Source organism: Macrobrachium rosenbergii, chromosome 1 (assembly GCF_040412425.1).
Source record: "Macrobrachium rosenbergii isolate ZJJX-2024 chromosome 1, ASM4041242v1, whole genome shotgun sequence".
Classification (NCBI taxonomy): domain Eukaryota; kingdom Metazoa; phylum Arthropoda; class Malacostraca; order Decapoda; family Palaemonidae; genus Macrobrachium; species Macrobrachium rosenbergii.
The window spans coordinates 36,801,146-36,823,526 of NC_089741.1; the positions used below are offsets into that span (position 1 = coordinate 36,801,146).

The window sequence follows — 22,381 nt, forward strand, 5'->3', positions numbered from 1 at the left end:
TGTCTTTCCTGTGCTTTCACTTCCACAAATCCCCATTTATCTCGGACCTTTCTCATAATCACACCCAAGTAGGTCTTCGTCTTCCAACCCTTCTGGCACCCATAGGAGCAAGGTGGATACTGTATCTATTGTTTTTATCATCATACATATTATTATTACATGTATAACCAGACCAAGGGGGCTTAAGTAGTTACAGAACTCAACTCTCATGGGCCTGCCATAAGTGTTTAATGTTCTCAGAAATCCAGGAATCAATAAGAAACAAAGTAAAAAATCTGTTTAATGTATTAAATTCAATATACAAAAAATATGCCAATCACCATTGTAATGGAAATTATAAGCCTTGTCAACTAATAGGTAACACATTTAAATAGGGCAATCGAGTAATTAGTCAAATTCACTATTCCATCTTAACAAAAATAATTTGCGACAAACATCAACAGTTACTCTCCTACAAGCCCTAACCTCATCATACTGGATAATTTTAGTTTGCAGGTCATATTTACAATGGAGTATTCCTCAATTTCTCAGGCACTAATTTACAAGAATATATACATTATATACAGATTCCTAATATTAAGGCCTCCAGAGAAACAATCAGTGAATAACTAAAAGAATTTTCCATGTACAGTCTGAATAGAACATTTAAATACAGGAAAGAATGGACTGAAAAGAAATTCTGAAGAACTTTTTTCTTACAGTACCACCCTGTAAATAGGAAAAACAAATATAAGCTAACTTTTCAAGACTAGACTATAACAAGGTAGAAAACTGCAAGAATCAAATTTCACTACTGGAAACACCAAATGAAGAGTATGGAAAGCACAGTCATTACCATGCAGTTAAAAAAAAAAAAAAAAAAAGGCTCAAATATTCTAATCACAATTCAGATGGAAACAGAAAAGAACTTTGTAAGGCACAGAGTGGCTGCACAAATGGGACAGCAGAATGCAGTATAAAAACTAATATGATTGAAAAAGACTAAAGATATCAACTGACTTTGATGGTAATTACATTAAAACTACATCACTACAAACTTGGCAGTGACGGCTATTCAATGAAGTATACTGCACAGTTTCCATCGATAATGCCCTTTACTTATACTTTTTTAGGAATGCAATTTCTGCTATAACACTAATTTTGATATAAAGATGCTGCCACTGAAGTTTCCTTGCAAAGTACTATGTCAATCACAGCACTAAAATATGATCAATAAGCCTTCAATATGTATCACATTTTTTTATGAATAAGATCTGCTTCGAATGCTATTTAAAACATTACATCAAATTCTATAATAATACACAATTTCAACCTTTGGCAACAATATGACAATACAAAATCTTCTGAAGTAGTTTTCATAATTTTAAATACAAGAGGCGTATGAAACGCTTCCCCAACATAAAAGGAACAGTTGGGGTTGCCAACGCTACTACATTTAGACCAATTCTTTATAAAGTATCAAAATGGAATTTTCACAGAAAAGCAGTTTTATACGTACTTCTAATCAATAGACTATTGCAAAGGAAAAACAATTCTATCTTTTTTTTTTTACAGCCTATAATGCCTATAAATCTAATAACCCTATTTTCTTGACATGGCAAAACTGACTTTACATTATATACAGAATATTACATATACTCATAAAAGTGATATCTTGCAAATTCAGCATGAAAAGCAGTTACCCTCAAGCAAATAAATACAAGACAAGACACCACTGAACTTTAAAAAAGTCAGATCTATAAAATGGTTACCTTAGATTACATAGATATTCAGTAGAAAATATCTACATGTATTCAATTTCACATACGAACCACAACATTAAGCTGTAGCTCAAGAGGAGTTCTCTATATTCCATCCTATTACAATGCAAAAATTAACACAAACAATTTCTACACACTATACAGTGCCTTACTTGTATATGCATGAATAATCATGGTGAACTTGAAATTCACAAGCAACCCTCAAACATAATTTACTTTTCCTGTCAGCATAATATGTAGATAAGTTAATATTAAAAAACAAAATAAATCTTGTGCACAAATTCCAGGAAAACTTCCCATGAAATAAACTTGAGGCAAAGTTCATTCCTCAACCAATGAAGAATAAAAGGTTGAGGCGGTAATTTTCCACATGAAAAGAAGCAAAATCATTAGGAATTACTGTTCTTAGTAGTGTGACTGTTATACAGAAGAACCATGAACGCTACCGTCACTGACTGATACTGTAGCACGAGTTCTCTGACAAATACTGACAGAATTCAGTTTAAGAGTTGACTTTTGGTGTTTTGCATCATCACAATCACAAAAAAAAAAGACAGTCCAGATTTCTTTGGTGAAAGGTTATAAAAACCACTGCAAATAACTATCTGCTTAAATGCTGTGATTACTTACCTCACAGTAAACAGTACATTATTTAAAATAAGGCTGAGATTAAAGCTTTTGTAGCCATAAATTAGTGATCAGAATCACACTACTGCAACCTCACAGTACTTTCCATCTCAGCTAGGATGAGTAGCAAACCATCACAAGACATGATTCCAAGCCAAATAAACAAAAGCACAACTAAAATTTCTTAGATATCTTTTCTATCTATATCCTTCGACTAACAAACAAACCTACTAGAGTACATCACAAAAATGGCTCATTTTCCTCTTACAAATATAAACTTTAATAAACTTCAAGATATGTTTTGATATCTTCAATACATAAACTGGAATGCAAATTCTGTCCCATAACAGTAACTGCTTCAAAATTGTAAGTTTTTGTTCCTTTATGCCAAGGCAAACTATACTTGATTGCAAATAAATTAGAAACCAATCTACCTTAGATGCAAATAAATTAGAAACCAATCTACCTTAGATGCAAATAAATTAGAAACCAATCTACCTTAGAAAGTAGAAAACCTCGAGTGTTTTTTTTTCACTAGCTTATGGGTTCTTCTACATTTGAGTAGCATGCAACTGTTGCTGCAACAAAAAGTTTTCATTGGTTTCACTGGTCAACATTCATATTTTCCATTTTCTTTTGTGTGGGACATGCAAAATCTCTTAGAATTCCATGTCATCAAGAGTGCGTGAGAGTCTAACATTTTCATTTCTTTTCCTTTGACTTCTTCTGACTGCATCTGCTCTGCGATAAGGCTCGTTCTTTAGACCGATGAGAATGTCTTCCAATGCACCATGGTAAACATCTTCTTGGGAAAGAAGACGCTTATCTGCAACAACTCCTCGGGCTTTCATCTCGCTCATTATGGCCTCCTAAAAAGGGTAGCAAAATAAAACATCTCATTTCAACCATTTTCAAAATAAATACAAGCTTCAAAGTTCTTAAAACAAGTACATAAATTAACCAGCATTACAAAAAAATTTTGGACTTTAGGAAAACACAAACTATATTAAATAAAACAACTGAAATACTGAAGGCATACTAAAAAAAAACAAGGTCTAACCATTATGTTATTAGTGACTAAAATTTTATGACTGCAATATGCATAATTACCAAAAGAAATACTTCAATATAATTTTCATTTGAAAGTGAATATTTTGATTTTGCACAGAAATATGAAGATCTGGTAAATATCAAGGCACATGGGAACAGCTTAATGCTACCATATATTTATGGTTTTATGTTTTTAAATGTTTATGTGTGAAGGTAAAAATTAATTCACACTCTCACATACCTAAAGTAGCACTTCATTTTGAATAAATCAAATATCAGTTTTCATAATGGTGGCAGTTCAAGCATCCAAAATAACTGTAACTTTTAAAGTTTAAACTTAGAAGTAAAGTGATACTGTATTTTTGAATAGAGACCACTAACTACTTCAACCATCTTTTATTACAATACAGCTTAAACAAAAGGTGAAAGTGTATTCCTACCCCACAAAAACTACAAAACATTTTGGATCAAAAGTACAACTCAATTCTAGAGTAAAAGGTAAAATAAAGTTTTACTTAAACAAAACAACCGACCGAGATATGAAAAAGCTAAGAGTTACCAATTTAACTGATCATACTGATCATACGCTAAAGTTAGTAATATTGTCAAAATTTCATTTATAAACAGCATCAGTCCTATTACGTGCTACTGTACTGCATTCTTGAATACTGTACTTGGCACTGGATACATTTACTCAATGCTACCTCCCAAGAAAAAAGGTAAACCTGTTAGAATAAAATGTTTGAGGGTATAGGTATTTCACAGAAGTATAGATCACTGCTGATAAATCAATTGTATATAGATATAATAAAATACCTGCTGTTCGGAATAAAAAGGAAGGTCTTTGGACAACAGGGGAGACTCAGAGGGCTGATAAATGAGGATGCAAAGTGCAGGAGAGTCATTAAGGAGGAGATAAAAGGGACCATTCAGAGAGATGCATGCTTTTTGGACAATAATGCAAAGGTGGCACCAACTGGAATCTGAAGCTAAGAGAAGAACAGTTTTAAAGGGGTGAAGAAAATGGCATGGCATAATTTATTGACACAGGAAACATTTCAGGCCTCAACACTGATCACAAAGCACAGAAACTATGAAGCACATACCATCAACTTTAAATGACAAGTTATTTAAAGACAAGTTGAGTAAACATTATAATCCTCCACATACTATACAAGAAAAACTTGTCAACACATTCACAAGGTGCTAATATTGACAACTGTCTTGCAAACTTTAACCAGTTACATAAAGGCGCGAGAATTTTTCATGCATAAGAAGAAATGTGGATCAGTTGTAAACTACAAAGAAAAAGCTTGAAATAAATATACAAAGTTACACACCTAAAGATACAGGTGACATTAAGTAAGATGAGACAAGGAGACAGAATTCGTGCTAATAAGGTAAATGTTTTATGATTCACAAAAAGTAGATAAAGTTATAAAGAACACAGGAATTAAAGGTAAAAAGGAGCACTGACTATGCAGATGATATCATATATATAGGAATACATATTTTTTATTCAAAGAAAAAAGTTTATTTCCATTCAGAAAAGCAATGAAGAATGTTTCATGTTACACACTAATATCTCTCAGCAGTGATCTATAAAAAACTTACAAGAATGCCCTGTATAAAAAATTCCACATTTGCTATTGTAGTTTTATAAGAAAATGTTGAAATGTTGAAAGTATATACATAAAATCCTTCTTGTATTAAGTCACAAAACAAACACTGAACTATAATTTTTTTAGGATATTCTTTGCTTAATAACATAGAAGTATTCAGAATAATATAATAGTGACCGTCTTGAAACAGTTTTTCAATGTAATTTTCACAAAAACACTTTTTCCACTTTTCAATTATTAACTACTGCTCTTAAGACTGATTTTATGAAGCCAAACTGCAACTGGTAATTTCGGACTGGCTGCTTGGTCCCATTTTTTTTTATGTTAAGAGATCATTTTTCCCCTAAAACAATATCCTCACATTCTCTCACAATCATTAGGAAAACAGAAAACATAAAATGGCATGAACTCATTGAGAGAATATACTTCTTCAGTTAAATAATGAACCAATAATTACTAGAAAAAAAGGTAAAAACACAAGAAGGATTCAGTCTAAGATAATCTAGTATTCATTTAAAATGCATGGAGTGTAATGACCAAAGTTTTTCTGTGAAAACGACACCAGTGTATTTTCCTTGCCCTGTAAAAGGTAATCCCTACTACAATGAACAGTAGGTACCAGTATTATGAGTTTGATTCATGCTGTCAACAGTAATAAATGTTGTACCACAAGACTTCCAGTCATGCTCTTTCTTTGTAACAAATACTTTCCAACTTGACAGCTCTGCAATATGCTGTAACACTACCAGGAGTCTGTGTCCCTTTGGCGGCATAATTCAAGCTTTTCAAAAATAGTCTCTTCATCTAATGTAAAAAAAAAAAAACTGACAACAAAGCTTGTGTTCTTGACTATCTGCAATTCCTTTCACCAAATGCAAAGCAAACTTTAATGAGTGAAAATCACTAAAACTGTCATTAGATACTTCCCTGACGAAAAAGGATTTCAACTGTTTTTAAAGTAGTTTTCAATATCCCGAATTAATGTAATAAATCAGTGTTAAAAATATTAAAAATATTTCAACAAGAAAATCTTATGGATAGTGTAATGTGAGAAACAAACAGCATGCAATTACAAACCAAATAAGCCAGTCTATTACAATATCAGGTATCAAACCTTCCAAGTTTAAAGGTAACATACAGTAATTCCTTATTACCTAAAATGGAAAGCATCAAAGCAATAATGATAACTTTCATTTGGACAACTTGAAAATCTGATAAGTGATTGTTGAAGACATACAAAATGCATTTGTGCTAACAGGATTCATCGAAAAGGTAGAGAATCTGACTTCATTTGCAAACAAGGTACCACCTCGCCAAAAGTTAAAACTCCCCTCAGATAAACAATAACACAAAACTACATTCTTAAGCTGAGGAACTGAATTAAGACTGTCTACCTTTTTTTGAAACTGTTAGTAAAAACATTAACTTCTGGGTCATCCCAACATCACAATACTGCATTGAATGTTCATGGAAAATCCAAAGAAAGGTTACTTTTGACAAGTTTGAAATATAAACCATTCCTGCAATCTGGATGCTTCCCAGAACTAAAGAAAACAGCAGTGACTAAAACAAGGTTTTAATACGTCTAAATTAACAAAGCATTTTTGTGACATTATCAGCAATTTACTCAAGATATTTTATAAACCTTTTTTCTGAAATTTTATCAGCAATTTACTCAAGATATTTTATAAACCTTTTTTTCTGAAACTTTCAGTTCCATTACTAAGAAACTCTTCACAGAATTACCCCCAACCATGTCCATTCTCCTTCATATAAAACAACGCTATGTATAAAATGTGTTGATACCCATACTGTACTTTTGTTATTCTGTGTACAGTACTGTATAACACATACTGTATATATACCAATAAGATACAGTTTAACAGCAATCAAACACCCTCATTAGTTTTAGCCCAGTACTAAATTCTCCTTTTTAGACATGACATAAATCTAAATACTGAATTAACATTTCCCATGGGATAGTCGTTTTAATCCCTAGTACCTATGTATACAAGTACAGTACTGTGTATGCATACATAAACAATAATAAAGAAAATATACATGAGTTAAGAATAAAAGTTTTTACTTAGCAGCAATTACCAAGCACATTACCAAAGTCAAATTATGAATATACTTAACCCATGCAAATACTTCTTTATAGACAGTGGAAAGTCTAAACCTTTACAATATAGGACAAAAAAACGAAATGATAAATAATTTAACCCCATTTTCAGTTTGGTTAACTTGTATGGGTTGGTTTGAAATTCATATTCTAATGATTAAAAATGTAGAATAACCCATTTAAAAAATCTGTCCCTTTCTCATGTACGTACACATTTCAATTTTTTCTTACTAAACAGGCATTACAGTACAAGACGCCCACTGGAAATCACAAATCCCACATTTATTATTTCAAAATCTATCACTGTGCAGCATTACTGTGTCTTCATTCCTGCAAATACTACAGTACCTTATCACTTCCTTTCCCCTTATTCCCCACAAGCCAACCCATACAATTTCAATTACATAGGAAAAGCGCCATCTCAAATTTATATACCGGCCTTACTTAAGAGCACCAGAAGATAGCTTTAGTTTAGAAGTTCTCCCCTACGTGAATTTAACATACTTTTCAATTATAACTTACGATTGACGGTGAAATACACCAAGAGGACTATAACGCATACAGGTTGGTGCTTTTCCCTATAGAGTATAAGCACGTCATGAAAAACTGGACACTAAAATACATGAGAGGATTGTAAAACTTCTGACAATGTCACAAAACAATCGTGTTACATAAAACACATACAAAAGTTGAGTGTCAGTTCTATGCTCACACACAAGAATACTGAAATAAAATCATTACCTCTCCTCCATATGCCTGAAGAAAAAAATTGAAAACTTGTGAGAGCATTTACACCATATCAAAAAAACACCATTAAGTATAGAATGCCAGTAAAAATGCATTTGGATGTACTGTACCATGCTACCATGAATGAAGAACAAAATCTGCCTTGACAGAAGATGGATATATCTAAAACTCTCAATCAAAATTATCAATCAAAGCAAGAATTAAATATTACTTTAATCATTCCATAAATACTGATAGAATCTTTTGTGAATGTAATTACATGTACATTACCAAGAATCTGAATCTCCAACTTATGACTGACTACTGCCGTAACAAAATAAATTAACTTTGTCAATCCTGGATTAACTATATTTAAACAACAATGAATGAATTATATGGCACCCTGATAATTTATCAGGAATGACTCTTCAATAAGTTCTACTTACCCTGGATCCCAACAGTGCTCTGTCTTAATACAAAAAGTCCTTACATTCACAATCTTACACCAAAGTTTGCCTTTTCTTTCTTTCATAAAAGCTAACCTTTCAATGCAAATGCCATATTACTCTTAATACTTAAAGAAAATTGGAATGTTCACTTCTGTATCAAAATACATTCACCAACGTATTTACATCCAAATCTCCTGACACAATGCAATTAATAAGGCAATGCACTTCTAGTCTCACAACTACTTGTGCACTTGACCTTTATCTATTTGCTAACACCACTCTGTATTCTTAGTAATGCGAAACCTAAGGGACTCTAGAAAAAATGTATCTCGGTGTAAGAGGGGCACTTCAACACCTAACGGACTTTTAACAGAGAACATGACAGCTTCACTACCTATACTTTCCCATACACACATACACACACACTCTTATCTAGAAATTTTATACCATGAATGAAAATCTGAAGCATAAAGCTTTATCTATTGAACAAGATTATCCAATTAAGTATTTTTGTCTGCTCTACATAATGCCCAAATGACGCTAAACAAGAAACTGCTAAAAATATGGCTTGGCAAGGTACTTGCATCTTTTATTTTACATTAATCTTAGCACCACTAATACTGGCCAATCAATAACACCATGTGTATATCATTTCAACTTAATAGATATGTACAACTGCTGCTAAGCAATAACTACAATGACCTTTTTGAATAAAACTCCCTTTTTCTTGAATCTTACATCATGAAGCCAATAGAACACTGGAAGACTAAACAGAAAAACAGGCAATTTCCCTAACCATAAACAATGAAGAGGCAAAAATGATGGTGTGCTGCAAGCTCAAGAAATGACTAACCTGTTGCTTTCTGGCATTGATTTTGTTGTTTCTTGCCACTTGTTGCTGTTCTTCCTGCTGCTGTTTCTGCTGATTTAGGGCTGCAGCTCTAGTTGCTGCCTCTAGCTCTTGGCGTTGTTCATTCTCCTGTTCAACCATCTGTAATACACAGAATAAATATAGAAAACTGAAGATTTTCTAAAATAGCAAGGTATTGTGATTGAAAATTAGAAACAAAAAGGAATGGAAAATATTTATCACAACAAATGTGAGACTTATGTAGCATTTATGGTTGCTAACATTTATAAAACAGCGTAAATGCTATGCATCCCTAATTCTACATGATTATACCACATAAAATAAGTAACAATCTCATATTTTTTATTCATCATTCAATTTATGGTTTTCATTATTCTGGTCTTTTAATCTTTAGTGGTTTCTTCCTTTCCCATTGTGATTAATTCTAACACAATATGCACCCATGTAAAGTTAGCAGATCCAGATAGAAACCTGAACCAATCAATATTCTACCTAATGTTTATCATATGAACAAATAATGAACAAGGAAGAGAGTAAGGAAAAACTTTAATCTTACCTAGGACATCATTTACAAACATAAAATTATGTGCAACAATATAGTTACCAGAAAATTGCAAAACTACTGTGACTACACAAAGATCGCATTTTATTTCAAAACAACTATAAACAGTATTTAAAATACTCTTCTACAGTAAAATTACATCCAATATGGCAGAGCATGTGGCCAAAACGTCACTGAACAAAGACAAAGCCTACACTTCAAAAAGTTTATTTACATTACAAATTTCATTTACTCAGCTAAATGGTTATATAAAACAGAAAGAGATGATAGTCAGAGATTTGTGAAATACTGTACCTTGAAAGTTTTGGTGAATCTGACAAATATTGCAAAGAAAGTATTGGGCGCCATGGTACGAGAGCTTTCACCATAGTATTCCAACACTTCAGCAAACGCAGTTTGAGCAGTCTTCAATTCCACCTTTAGCTGCAGAAGAACACTACAGATTAGTTATTTGAAATACAAGTTATGTGACTTGTAAAGACAAAGGAAAGATATGGAAATACACAAAGGGCTCTTGTTTAACAAGAAATTCAGTTAAAAAATTCAAATGTGCTGGGATTAAATTACATACATTTATATAAAAATCTTCATGTTCATAAAGATTTCATGTTAAATAAGTCTAATCCTTTGGGCCCAGCCTAGGAGGCTGTTAATCAGCTCAGTGGTCTGGTAAAACTAAAAGGTATACTTTTTTTTTCTGGCCTTAAGCATCCATAAACTACTAAAGAATAAGGCTTCTTCAAGTCTAAAAAAGCAAAATGGTAGCAAAACCAAACTTAAAGGTATAACTGAAGATGTGTGATGCCTCTAAGTCAATACAAGATGGTAGTACCTTTTGAGCTTATCTTCTGAGTTGTGAGGAAATCTTTCAAGACTGCCAAGGCAGCCTGGCGTCCTGACTCCTCATATCCCGACAAACAACGACTTCGTGTTCTTTCTTGGCCATCTCCATTCCCTTTGTCAACTCAGTTATGTCTGTTATGATGTTCTCTAGGGAAACTAAAACAAGAGAGCATGTGTTAGTAGTTCTTCGGTCATGTCTCGGCAATTTAACAACTGGATTAATATCACTGATTGCAAAAAATTGCGGCATTACGAGTTATACTTAAATGTTAGAATGTTAGAACCTGCAAAAAACCTGTTGCAAACATCCAGTAGACAGTATATTTTAACGTCTTGGACTGAAAATGGGACTACTAATCTTAAACTATATTTATGACAACCTTCTAAAAATTGGGTCCTAAAACCGTGCGGTGAACTGTGTACTTTACCTTGTGCAGCTTTTTCAATAAACCTCAGCTCTGACTCAAAGTTACTCAACTCCTGGAACTTGGTGCGAATAGTGTCCTGGATATAATGTAACAGACTAATCTTCTTATCAGCAGATTTTGTGTCACATAACGTATCAAACTTGACAGTTTGAAACCATAAGCTGGCCCGCGTTTGCTGCTGTTCATGAATTTACCTGAAGGATTGTAAAACAAGCGATTGTAACGTTACTCGATTGTTATGAAAATCAAATTGTTTACTTGACTTCTGCAGCAAATGGTTAATGATTTGGATAAGAAGAGATGAGCTTCCCAATGACAAATCTACATGAAGTGCATATCATCCACTAATGCAAAAATCCTAAATACCAAAAGACACTTACCAAAGGCTAATATAACTTCCAGTAGTCTTTTCAGCTTCTGACTGTTTTTAACAGATCTACTGGCAGTGATGATGGCATGGACTTGCTGTGAAAAATTACAGACACATAAAACCAGTTATAAATCACACTGAAATTCTTTCATTATCATTAAATGAAAAATATCTGATGTACAAAAAATCATGTAAAGCATTTTCTGTATATGAAGAGAACTACAGTACTACCTAAAAAAAAAACAGTATCCACAACTGGCACAAGAACAAGAACAAATAACTTACAGGCGTAACTGTATGAACATTGTCAAAGAAGTTGGCAATATAACTCATAACTTGAAGTTTTGTTGATAGTCTGTCTATTTTACTAAGCTGCAACATATATTGATCTTCTTCAGTCAGCTGGTTTATAGGTTTCCGGTCCCTTTCATACTCGGTAAAACTTGATCTGTTGTAAAGAAAAAAAGATGCCAGGTAAAGGAAGCTGCTTTGAACACTAAATTAAGATAAACCATAATATAATGCAGTAATGAAATAGTTAATAATAAGGCCCATGGCTAATTAGTATGGTAAAACTATCTTAATCAACAATGCAACGTTTGGAGATAAAAATTCTGAGATACAGTACCTCTGCCGTTGGAACCATTCGCTGCAACAACTCCAACGCCATCAACATTCAAGCGTCTTCAAATCAATGAATTGACAGCTCTGTTAACAACTTCGAATGGCAGGTCCATTTTTCTCCTTGATATGGCTGGAAAGAAACTCCACTTAATCAGACATCCCCCAAAAGAAAGTAAACTACTATACAGTGTATAAAAACAAAGGGTCAAAAGTTTCAATTATCAACAATACATCTATGATGAATAAGTAATAGTGAACAATACAAAGTTTCTGGGATTTAGAATATCATATCGCAGCCCAGTTATAACGATTCTCACCAATATTTCTCAGTCTTGTATGCTCCATGAGAGGCGTCAATTCAGCTTCTTGAATCTCTTTACCAAAGCCATGTAGAGCATCATCTTCTGACACATCTCCATTAGGCATGCCTAGGGCCACCCTGGCCAATTTTGAAGAACTCTTCAAAGTCAGGAAGTCAATAATGTTGTAGAGTTTCTCATCGTCAGTTCATTAAATACTGTACCTCGCACCTGGAGTAAATTTTTTAGCTTTGATTTTCAACCATCATAAACTGACTAAAAGTATATTACCTACATTGGCTTTTCACCGTCATACAATAAGAACCGATAGGCTAAGTAAAATATTCATATTTAGTTACCTTAATCTCTACTACAGTACTGCATATACCATCAACTTGTATATGTAAAGTCTTTCACACCTAAAAAGCCCTTTCTTTGAAAAGGAAAAAGATGATGATAAAAATTATTAACAGCTAAAAACCAGCTTGTAGCACAGACAAAATACTTACTTGATTGGGTTTAAGCGCAACCCAATTAAGTGTTGGCAGCTTGTATTTCGTATTGACTTTCTTCTTGATGGTCATAGAGTCGAGGCGTCGGTGCTTGTACCTGTATCAACCCGGGAACAGGTGGTGGGGGCCTAGGACCGCAATTAATGAAACAAGTGCCCCAGGTGGGGTCGGTGCACCTCCACAAGGAGGTGGAGGAGGTGGTGGGGCTGGAGTGGCTGCCATACCCGGTGGCGGTGGGGTGGTGGTGGTGGAGCAACTCCGCCACCAAAACTGATGTCAACTTTCTCACCTACAAATTAATAAAATATAAAATATATTTAAAATGTAAATGAATACTGAGAAATTTGTATCTTAGCATCAAGCACTGTGGCATGATTTTTTTCTACAACTGCAAACATCGCAATAAGAAAATGGAATTGGAGTATTGAAATATAACATCAGGCTGAAGGCCATGTGCTGGGACCTATGAGGTCAATCAGTGCTGAAAGAAATTGTGAGTACAGAGGTTTTAAAGGTGTAACAGGAGAGACCTATAAGCTGCAAAACAATTGTTAGGAGAGGGTGGAAAAGCCACGATGGAAGAATGAAGAATATGAATGGAGGTACAGTAAAAGGAATGAAATGGGTTGCAGCTGGGAAGAGGAACCTGCAAAGAACCTTAAGTAATGCCTACAGTGCACCATGTGAGTGCACTGATGCCTTCTCACTATGGGACAATAAGAAAATGTGATAATAACTTAAGCTTAATTCTAGGTAAACAAAAGAATATTTGTACAAATTCTCCAGTGAAACAATTCCAACAAATATATGAAATACTCTCTCTTATACAGGTACTAGACTGGATGTACAAAATGTGTTTGTTACTGTACTTCACTGAAATATATAGTAGTTTAAAAACTATTGTCCAAAAAATAGGGGCTGATAAATTACAAAAGTGAGACAGACTTATGAAACTGCATAAATTAGAATGAAAGCTATACAAAAGGAAGCTAAAACCTTAAGGAACAAATACTTGCAGTCTATCGACATACCTCAAATATAAATGGAATAATATTACAATATTATTGATTATTAATACGAAAAATAATACTACTTACAGGCAGTCCCAGTTGTGGCAATCCGGTTTTATGACACTTGTCTGGCTGACGATAACTGGATTTTGATCACCCGGCGTGAGCCCGATCTCTGACACTGATACGGCACTACTATCACCAAAAAATAACTGGGGACTGCCTTATATACTTTAGTTTCTTTTTGTGCTCCTCTATAACAGCTCCGGCTCATACACTACATTTCTTTTTCCTATCTGTGGTGGTTTGTTGCCCAGACAGAAAAGCCCTGTCTTATCCCACATTCATGTATCAATCAATTGCTCAAGAATTTTACTAGTTCTCTGCTAAATGCAAAACAAAATTATTTCTCAGTTTCCATAATCTTGAGCACTCAGGCAAGCATAATGCTTTACACCCCCAAAAGTATACAACTTCATTACTTAATAATTCCTTTTGTCACTAAAACTTGCTGTCCTCTTGTGCCAGGAGATGTGTCCTTGCCAAAAAGAAGTACTGTATAGTATTTTTTCTTTTGTTTAATTAGGAATGTACATTTGGGCTACTGTTCCATGTCAAACCTCTAACGTTTACCAGATTCATTAACATCATATCACCCAAAAACACATTTATAGCAATGGCTTTCTCTTACCTGGTTTGTTCTTGCTAGTGTCTCAGTTCAATTATCTGCTTCTCCAGCAGTGATTGTCTCTGTCGGGATTCTCGCTCTTTTTGTCAGCCTCCTTGTAATGTTGAGACTTCTCTTGGACCTTTGCCAAAAAAGACATTTAGATAATTATGCAGCTACCATTCCATCAAAATCCGATCCCACGAAAAATATCACATTTAGCAACTCTATAAAAATACAGCAATCTTAGTTTGAACAGAAAAGAAATAGTGTTGTGAGAGGTTTTTGAAATTCCTTATCTTGCAAAACTAATCAGTAATTAATATGCTTACACAATCTGTAAAGCATTTTAAAGTAAACTGAAAGGTTATTCAGTTATAATATTTTACTATTATCCATTTTATGGTCCTCTACAGTGACAAAGTAAAAATCATCTGTATGAAGAATTTCAAAAACAAATCAGTAGGAAATGTTATGATTAATTTCTGAAAACAAACTGTCTTGATACTACTGCTAAACGATTAAAGCAACTAAAATTACAAACTCCAAAGAAACAAACAATAACAAATGTTAAAAAGAATCATAAAAAATGCTTAACACAAACGGCTGATTGCAAAACTGTTTGCACTAACAAACCACAATGCAAATGGATGACAGGGATGGAAACTTTCTTTAATCTCTTAGGTTACTGCAATGGATAAAAACCACTGATCAAAATCACCTACCTGACAATGCAGACTTTCCAATTCTTCTTTTTGTGCTCTGACCTCCACTGGATTTCTCCTTCAAGTTCTACCAACTTGGCAGACTCTCACTGTTTAGGACATTCTCTCCGCCATCTGTTTATTTTTTGTTTTGTTTAATTTTAACCACAATGTACATTAATTACTATGATGGCATCTCTCCTCAGCCCCAAGCAAGGCAGGCCATCTACATAACCAGTAAGTCTTAGGAATTGTAATCAGCTGTTTACAGTAACATTAATAGTTTTGAATTACTTCAAACCCCAATTGGCAGTGTTAAGTGCCAGTCTTTAAAATACAACAGTCAACAATGTTGCAATATTCTCAAGTTCATTGATACACGTTAATTCTGAATGATGAAAATGGCTCTCCAATTAAACAATTCGATGGTATGTTTCTTACAAAACAAATAGGTCTAATGATATCTTTGTGTATAACTGAATTGTTTAAGACTTTCCTTATGATGGAATAACATTCCTTTTTCCAAAATTCATGCACATCAAAAACAGGTGCTTTTATTTTTCAACTTCAGGACAACAGACAATGAGTCTTTCTAGCTTGTAGTCTTGTTGAAAATCAGTAAATTTAGAAAGTCCTGTGCATTTTTCTACTAACATTCTCATCACGGAAGGAAAACCTGCATACTGTAAATCCAACAGTGAATGATCCTGATGACTTATGTGGAGACATAATATATAACTTAAGACTGTATGAACAGGCCTAAACATATATCTTTCAGTAATCCAAATCTAATCAAATCCTAAATTAATGTCTCCTCAACTGGCCTCTCAGGATTTGCAGTACAATTTGTACAACAAACTATAAATGGTACAAAATATTCTTTGCAGTGTCCCTTTCTCCTTTCACTTTTCCACTTACTTCTTTTGTCTCTTCATTTCTTCAACTCTAACTTACTAAAATGTACACCTCTGGTTAAAAACATGTCCTTTGGCCCAAATCTATGAGGAGTTTAGAAATACAATGATAAAATAATGGTCAGTATGAATAATAACATTAACTCGCTGAAATGATTTGTGAAAAACTACCCAAGCATATTGCAACTTTGCTGTAGAATAACATTACCGCAGTTTTAATGACTTATGGTAATATTTTAAATTGCTAAGAGATGTTATTTTTTTAAACGAAAGTGCAAGTGCCTAGAAACTTACATGAGCTAGCACATCCTCTAATTCAGCGACTCTTTCTAAAGCTGCTGTTTTTGTTTCACTGTCTTCCATGAGGGCTGCGACATCAAACACATTGTCAAGGTAGGCAGAAATCTGAATCTGATATAAGAAACACAACTGTTTGAGTGATTTCAAGTGAATGGCTTAGTTACAAAATGATGCAGCTCTCCATATATGGTGCTGTGGTTATAAAATATGCACATTCAATTACAAAATTCCAATTGTTTAAATGAAAGAACTGAATACATTGTAGAACCGCAAAGAACCGAGTCAAAGACTTACCTGCAATTCTTCACTTTCATGGTGTGAAGTTTCTCAAGATAGTCATCAAGACCAAGCTTTGAAAAACTTCGTATTGCAAGTGCACCACGGAAATTCATATCTTCAACACTGTGCACGACTATGTTGATAAATTGCATGCATGCAACCTGATGAAATGAAAGAATGAGCTAAGTTTTCATGGATACTATCTTGACACAGCTAAAAGTATACAAATTGGCTATCAAATATTTGTATCAACATGAAAAAGTGAAAATGGAATTAACATTATTAATAAGATTTATCAAAGTGTACACAATACACTGTAATCAATAAAGAAAATAACTTATTTCTACATCTTAATATCTTCATATTATTTGCAAAATGTAAGTGCTAAAAATATCCACGTACTGAAAAAAATAACTGGATGATATCAGTTTCAAAGACTTTTAGCTCCATCTTGGAAAATGTAAAACAAAACAAAGCTGTCAGAACAGGGGCACTCACCATGATTCAATGTGAAAACATTCGTAGTTGGAAAAGTAATTCATTAGGGTCTGAAAGCGCCAGTTTCTAAACATACGTCCTTAAAGCTATCAAGGCATGAAGAATGATCTCATGGCCCCTTTCACTAGACAAATGGCAGCTAGGGCTCCAGGACAAGTGCTTTTGTTCTTCAAAAGGAAAAGAAAATTAATTAATTAAAACACTGTGTTGAGTTGTTATGTGTGTATGAGAGAGAGAGAGAGAGAGAGAGAGAGAGAGAGAGAGAGAGAGAGAGAGATTGTATTTTTACTTACTGATACAAAAGTGTCATAGGAAGCAGCATTCTACTCAACAAAATGGACCAGAATATTTGTTGATAATGTTTACTGTAGATTTTTACTTAAAATATACCTACTCAAGTTTGAAAATCTGGACAATACTGAAGGAAAATAATTCAATTACAGGTTTCTAATTAACAATGGAAACAGAACACTTATTTGAAAATGAAGCTTATGTGCAATTAATTACTTATGAATTAGTACCCAAAAATTACATTAAGCTTGCCAGATCAAACATATTACCTTAAACTTCTGTGATTGAGGGCTCCAGAGCTATGCAGCTAATGGCTTCTCGATGTTCAAAGAGCGAGATTGAATCGTACTGAGGAAAGAAAATAAATTACCAGATTTATTCCAGAATTACAACATGTCTAAAAGGCAGCCTAGAAACACGTTTCTAAAAAGGCCGCCTAGAGACAAACTTTAAAATATTGTAGCATATAAGCATGGAAGTCTGATACATTGGTGTTACTGTAATATTAAGGGCAATTGCGCACTGATTACAACATTCATGAAGTCACGGACACATACCTTATTATTCATATTAGCCCTCATGCACATGATGCACACATGGATGTAGATCCTTTGAGTCTCCCATGTTCAGCTTTTGTGCGTGGCGGGATGCCCTCTTCATCCTTAGAGTCAATTTCGGCTGATGGTTTTAACTGGCCATTCAAGTTCCTCGTTTCTTCCTCCTCTTCAAGATTCTCTCGTATCCTCTGCTCATGTCTGTCAGTGTACAGATTGTAATAATGCTGGAGGAACAAACCTTGTAAAAAACTATACATACTTTCAAGAAAAAGCACATACAAATGACGAACATAAGATTTTCTTTTAATGAAACAAGCATTGAAAAATCTTTTAAGACAATAGAATAGAATATAGAATTTTTAGGCCAAAGGCCAAGCACTAGGACCTATGAGGGCATTCAATACCGAAACAGAATCTGACAATACAAGGTTTTAAAGGTGCAACAGGAGAAAACCTCACAGTTTCCACAATGAATTAATTGTGAGGAGAGGTGGAAAGTAAGATGGAAGAAAGACAATATGAATGGAGGTATAGTAAAAGGAATAAGCAGGGCTGCAGCTAGGGGATGAAGAGATGCTAGAAAAGAACCTTAAGTAACGCCTACAGTGCACTAAAAAAATAAAAAAATCTTTCAGGTTTAGTTTTAGGGGAGACGTCACTGTTCACAGACAGACTGGACTTCCAATATGACATATTTCTTGAACAGAATCTCTGTACAGAATGTAAAAAGGAGACACCAACGCCAACAACAAAATGTCAACAGAAATACTCAAGACTGACTTACCTAAGCATCATAAGCCTAAAGGAATTTGAGGTAATCCACCAAACATCAAGGCCCTGATTTTCTTCATTCAAAATTCTCGAACCCATCTGCAAAACAACAACAGTGGTTAATCAAGCTGAAAATATTTCCATTAAGTGATAATCATCTTTTAATCTCACTGAAATGCAGATCAAGAACATATGGAATAAATTCAAGAACATGACCAAAACACAAATTTACATGTAAAAGTATACATAAAAAAAAAAATGCTACCAAATAAGTTTGTGTAAATTCCTTTTAAATTTTAAATTAAAGCAACAAGATTTTGTACCACCAAAAATTCTTCAACTTCTGATATGGAAATAATTGCCCAAATAAACACTGCCTTATGAGGGATATTTAATGCATGAACTGAATCCTGCGGTTAACTGCTAATCCTCTATTTCACAAAAGATATTCTGAGGAAAAACTATACCTTTTACTTTTGAAAAGTAGCAAATTATATTAGAATATTTGTTACATGATAATCATTATTACTGTAGCTAGAAATTTACTGTTTGATATATACAGATTTTGAATGCTTAATGCATTGCACTTTTGTACAAGTATAATCATTCTCATAACAAAACTCATAAACAGTGTGAACACGATACTGAATTACTCTGTGAACAAAAAGAAACCAAGATAATTTGACTGACAAACTTGATCTTAAAACCAAGTTAATTTGACCGTCAAACCCGATTCAAAAAACCAAGTTAATGTGACTGTCAAACCTAATCTAAAAAAAAAAAAAAAAAAAAGCAAAATTAATTTGACTGTCCTATACAATCTAAACAAAACCCAAGTTAATTAGACTGTCAAACTTGATCTTAAAAAACCCAAATTAATTTGACTGTCAAACCGAATAAAAAAACCCAAGTTAATTTGACTGCTCAAACCTGATCTTAAAAAAACCATGTTAATTTGACTTCTCAAACCTCATCTAAAAAACCTAGATAATTTGACTATCAAACCTGATTAAAAAAAAAAAACAAGTTAATTTGATTTATATATCAAACCTGATCATAAAAAAATGGATTAATTTTACTGTCAAACTTGATCTTAATAAAGCAAGTTAATTTTGACTGTCAAGCCTGATCTAAAAACCCAAGTTAATTTGACTGTCAAGCCTCATCTAAAAAAAAAAACAGTTAATTTTACTGTCCAAAATTAATCTTAAAAAACCAAGTTAATTTGACTGTCAAACCTGATCTAAAAAACCTGATTAATTTGACTGTCAATAAACTTGATCTTATAAAACCCAAGTTAATTTGACTGTCAAACCTGATAAAAAACCCAAGTTCAATTTTACCGTCGAACTTATCTCCAAAAAACCAAGTTAATTTTACTGTCAAAACCTCATCTCTAAAAAAAACCAAGTTAATTCGATTGTCAAACTTGGTCTTAAAAACCAAGTTAATTTTACTGTCAAACCTCATCTAAAAAAACAAGTTAATTTGACTGTCAAACATGTCCAAAAAAAAAAAAACCAGAAGTTAATTTTACTATACTGTCAAACTTGATCTTAAAAAAACCAAGTTAATTAGACTCAAGCCTGATCTAAAAAAACCCAAGTTAATTTGACTGCCAAACTATATCTTAAAAAACCCAAGTTAATTTGACTGTCAAACCTCATCTAAAAACCAGTTAATTTGTTGACTATCAAACCTCATCTAAAAACCAAGTTAATTTGACTGTCAAACCAATCTAAAAAACCCAAGTTAATTTGACTGTCAACCTTGATCTTAAAAAACCCAATTAATTTGACTGTCAAACATGATCTAAAAAAAAAAAAGTTAATTTGACTGTCAAACCCCAGTCTAAACAAAACCCGAGTTAATCTGACTGCTCAAACCTGATCTTAAAAAACCCATGTTAATTTGACTGACAAACCTCATCTAAAAAAACCAAGTTAATTTGACTGTCAAACTTGATCTAAGAAAACCCAAGTTAATTTGACTGCTCAAGCTTGATCTTAAAAAAACCCAGATTAATTTGGCTATCACTCTTGATCTTAAAACCCAAGTTAATCTGACTGTCAAACAGTCTTAAAAAAAACCAAGTTAATTTGATTGTCAAACTTGATAAAAACTGATTAATTGACTGTCAAACTTGATCTTAAAAAACCCAAGTTAATCTAACTGTCAAACTTGATCTTAAAAAACGAAGTTAATTTGATTATCAAACTTGATCTTAAAAACTGAAGTTAATTTCACTGTCAAACTTGATCTTAAAAAACCAAGTTAATTTAACTGTCAAACGTGACCTTAAAGCCTAGTTAATCTGACTGTCATTATGACTAGCAAAAAGCCCTAGTTAATTTATTTTGTCAAATGTGACCTTAAAAGCCTAGTTAATTTGACTGTGGCTTGTCTCTAAAAAACCCAGAGATTAATTTGGCTATCAAAGCCTGAGTCATAAACAAAAGCCCAAGTTAATTTGACTATCAAACTTGATCTAGGGATAATTGTTTGATCCTAGTCCTCCAGTGTCAACTGCTCAACAGGCAGCGAACATTCTGTACTCAATGTGATTTCAGGGATATTTCAGATCCTGGAACTTGGGTGGACGTTGATTCTCAACCATCTTTCGTTTCTGGAAGAATAAAAAAAAATGCGGTACTTTGAACATTGGTAGAAAGGAGATCCATACCTCTAGTTGGGAAGTAAAACCTAATATTGTACAGGTTTAGTGACGAGAGTTAAAGTTATACAGTTGTCTAGCTAATTATTTTACACTTAAACCCTGTTAACCAGCACCAAAAACAATTCCTCTCCTTGAGAAACCTTCTCCATTCAAAAGACTTGGTTGAAGTACATAAAGAGAAATATTATACTTTATTTGGCAAACCTGGTACTTGCCTATGTACTGTATTTACATCTATCTATCTATCTATATATATAAAATATATATAAATATATATATATAATATAAATATATATATATATATATATATATATATATATATATATATATATATATATATATATTATATATATATATATATATATATCTTTCTTATATATATATATATATATATATCTATATATATACTTTATATATATAATTTATACTGTAGTCTAGAGAATTCTATATGCCTTAAATTGACATAATAAATATGTAAACACAATTGTTAAGCTGAAATTACAACTAGTTACTTAAGAGAGAAGATTACAACTAGAGAGAGTTGAGGAGCAGGTGTAGAGAAAGAAAAACAACTGAAATTAAAGACAGTATAATCCTGTAACAAACCAAAATGTGAGAGAGAGAGAGAGAGAGAGAGAGAGAGAGAGAGAGAGAGAGAGAGAGTTGGACTGGATGGGATGGATGGGATGGGAGAGAGTGATCTCAGAGGAGGGTGTGTTGTTGCGGGGAAGGGGACATCTGTCTAGTGCCATGATGAATAACATCCTTGTTTAGTGATGTAGCAGTCAACTGAACCTTCTCATTCACCATCATGATTCTCTCTCTCTCTCTCTCTCTCTCTCTCTCTC

At 33.3% G+C, this 22,381-nt stretch overlaps 1 pseudogene; it reads right to left on the bottom strand.

The window, feature by feature from the left end:
* Positions 1-267: 267 nt before the first annotated feature.
* LOC136840222 (formin-like protein) overlaps positions 268-22,381 on the bottom strand; it is a 27,016-nt pseudogene continuing 4,902 nt past the window's right edge.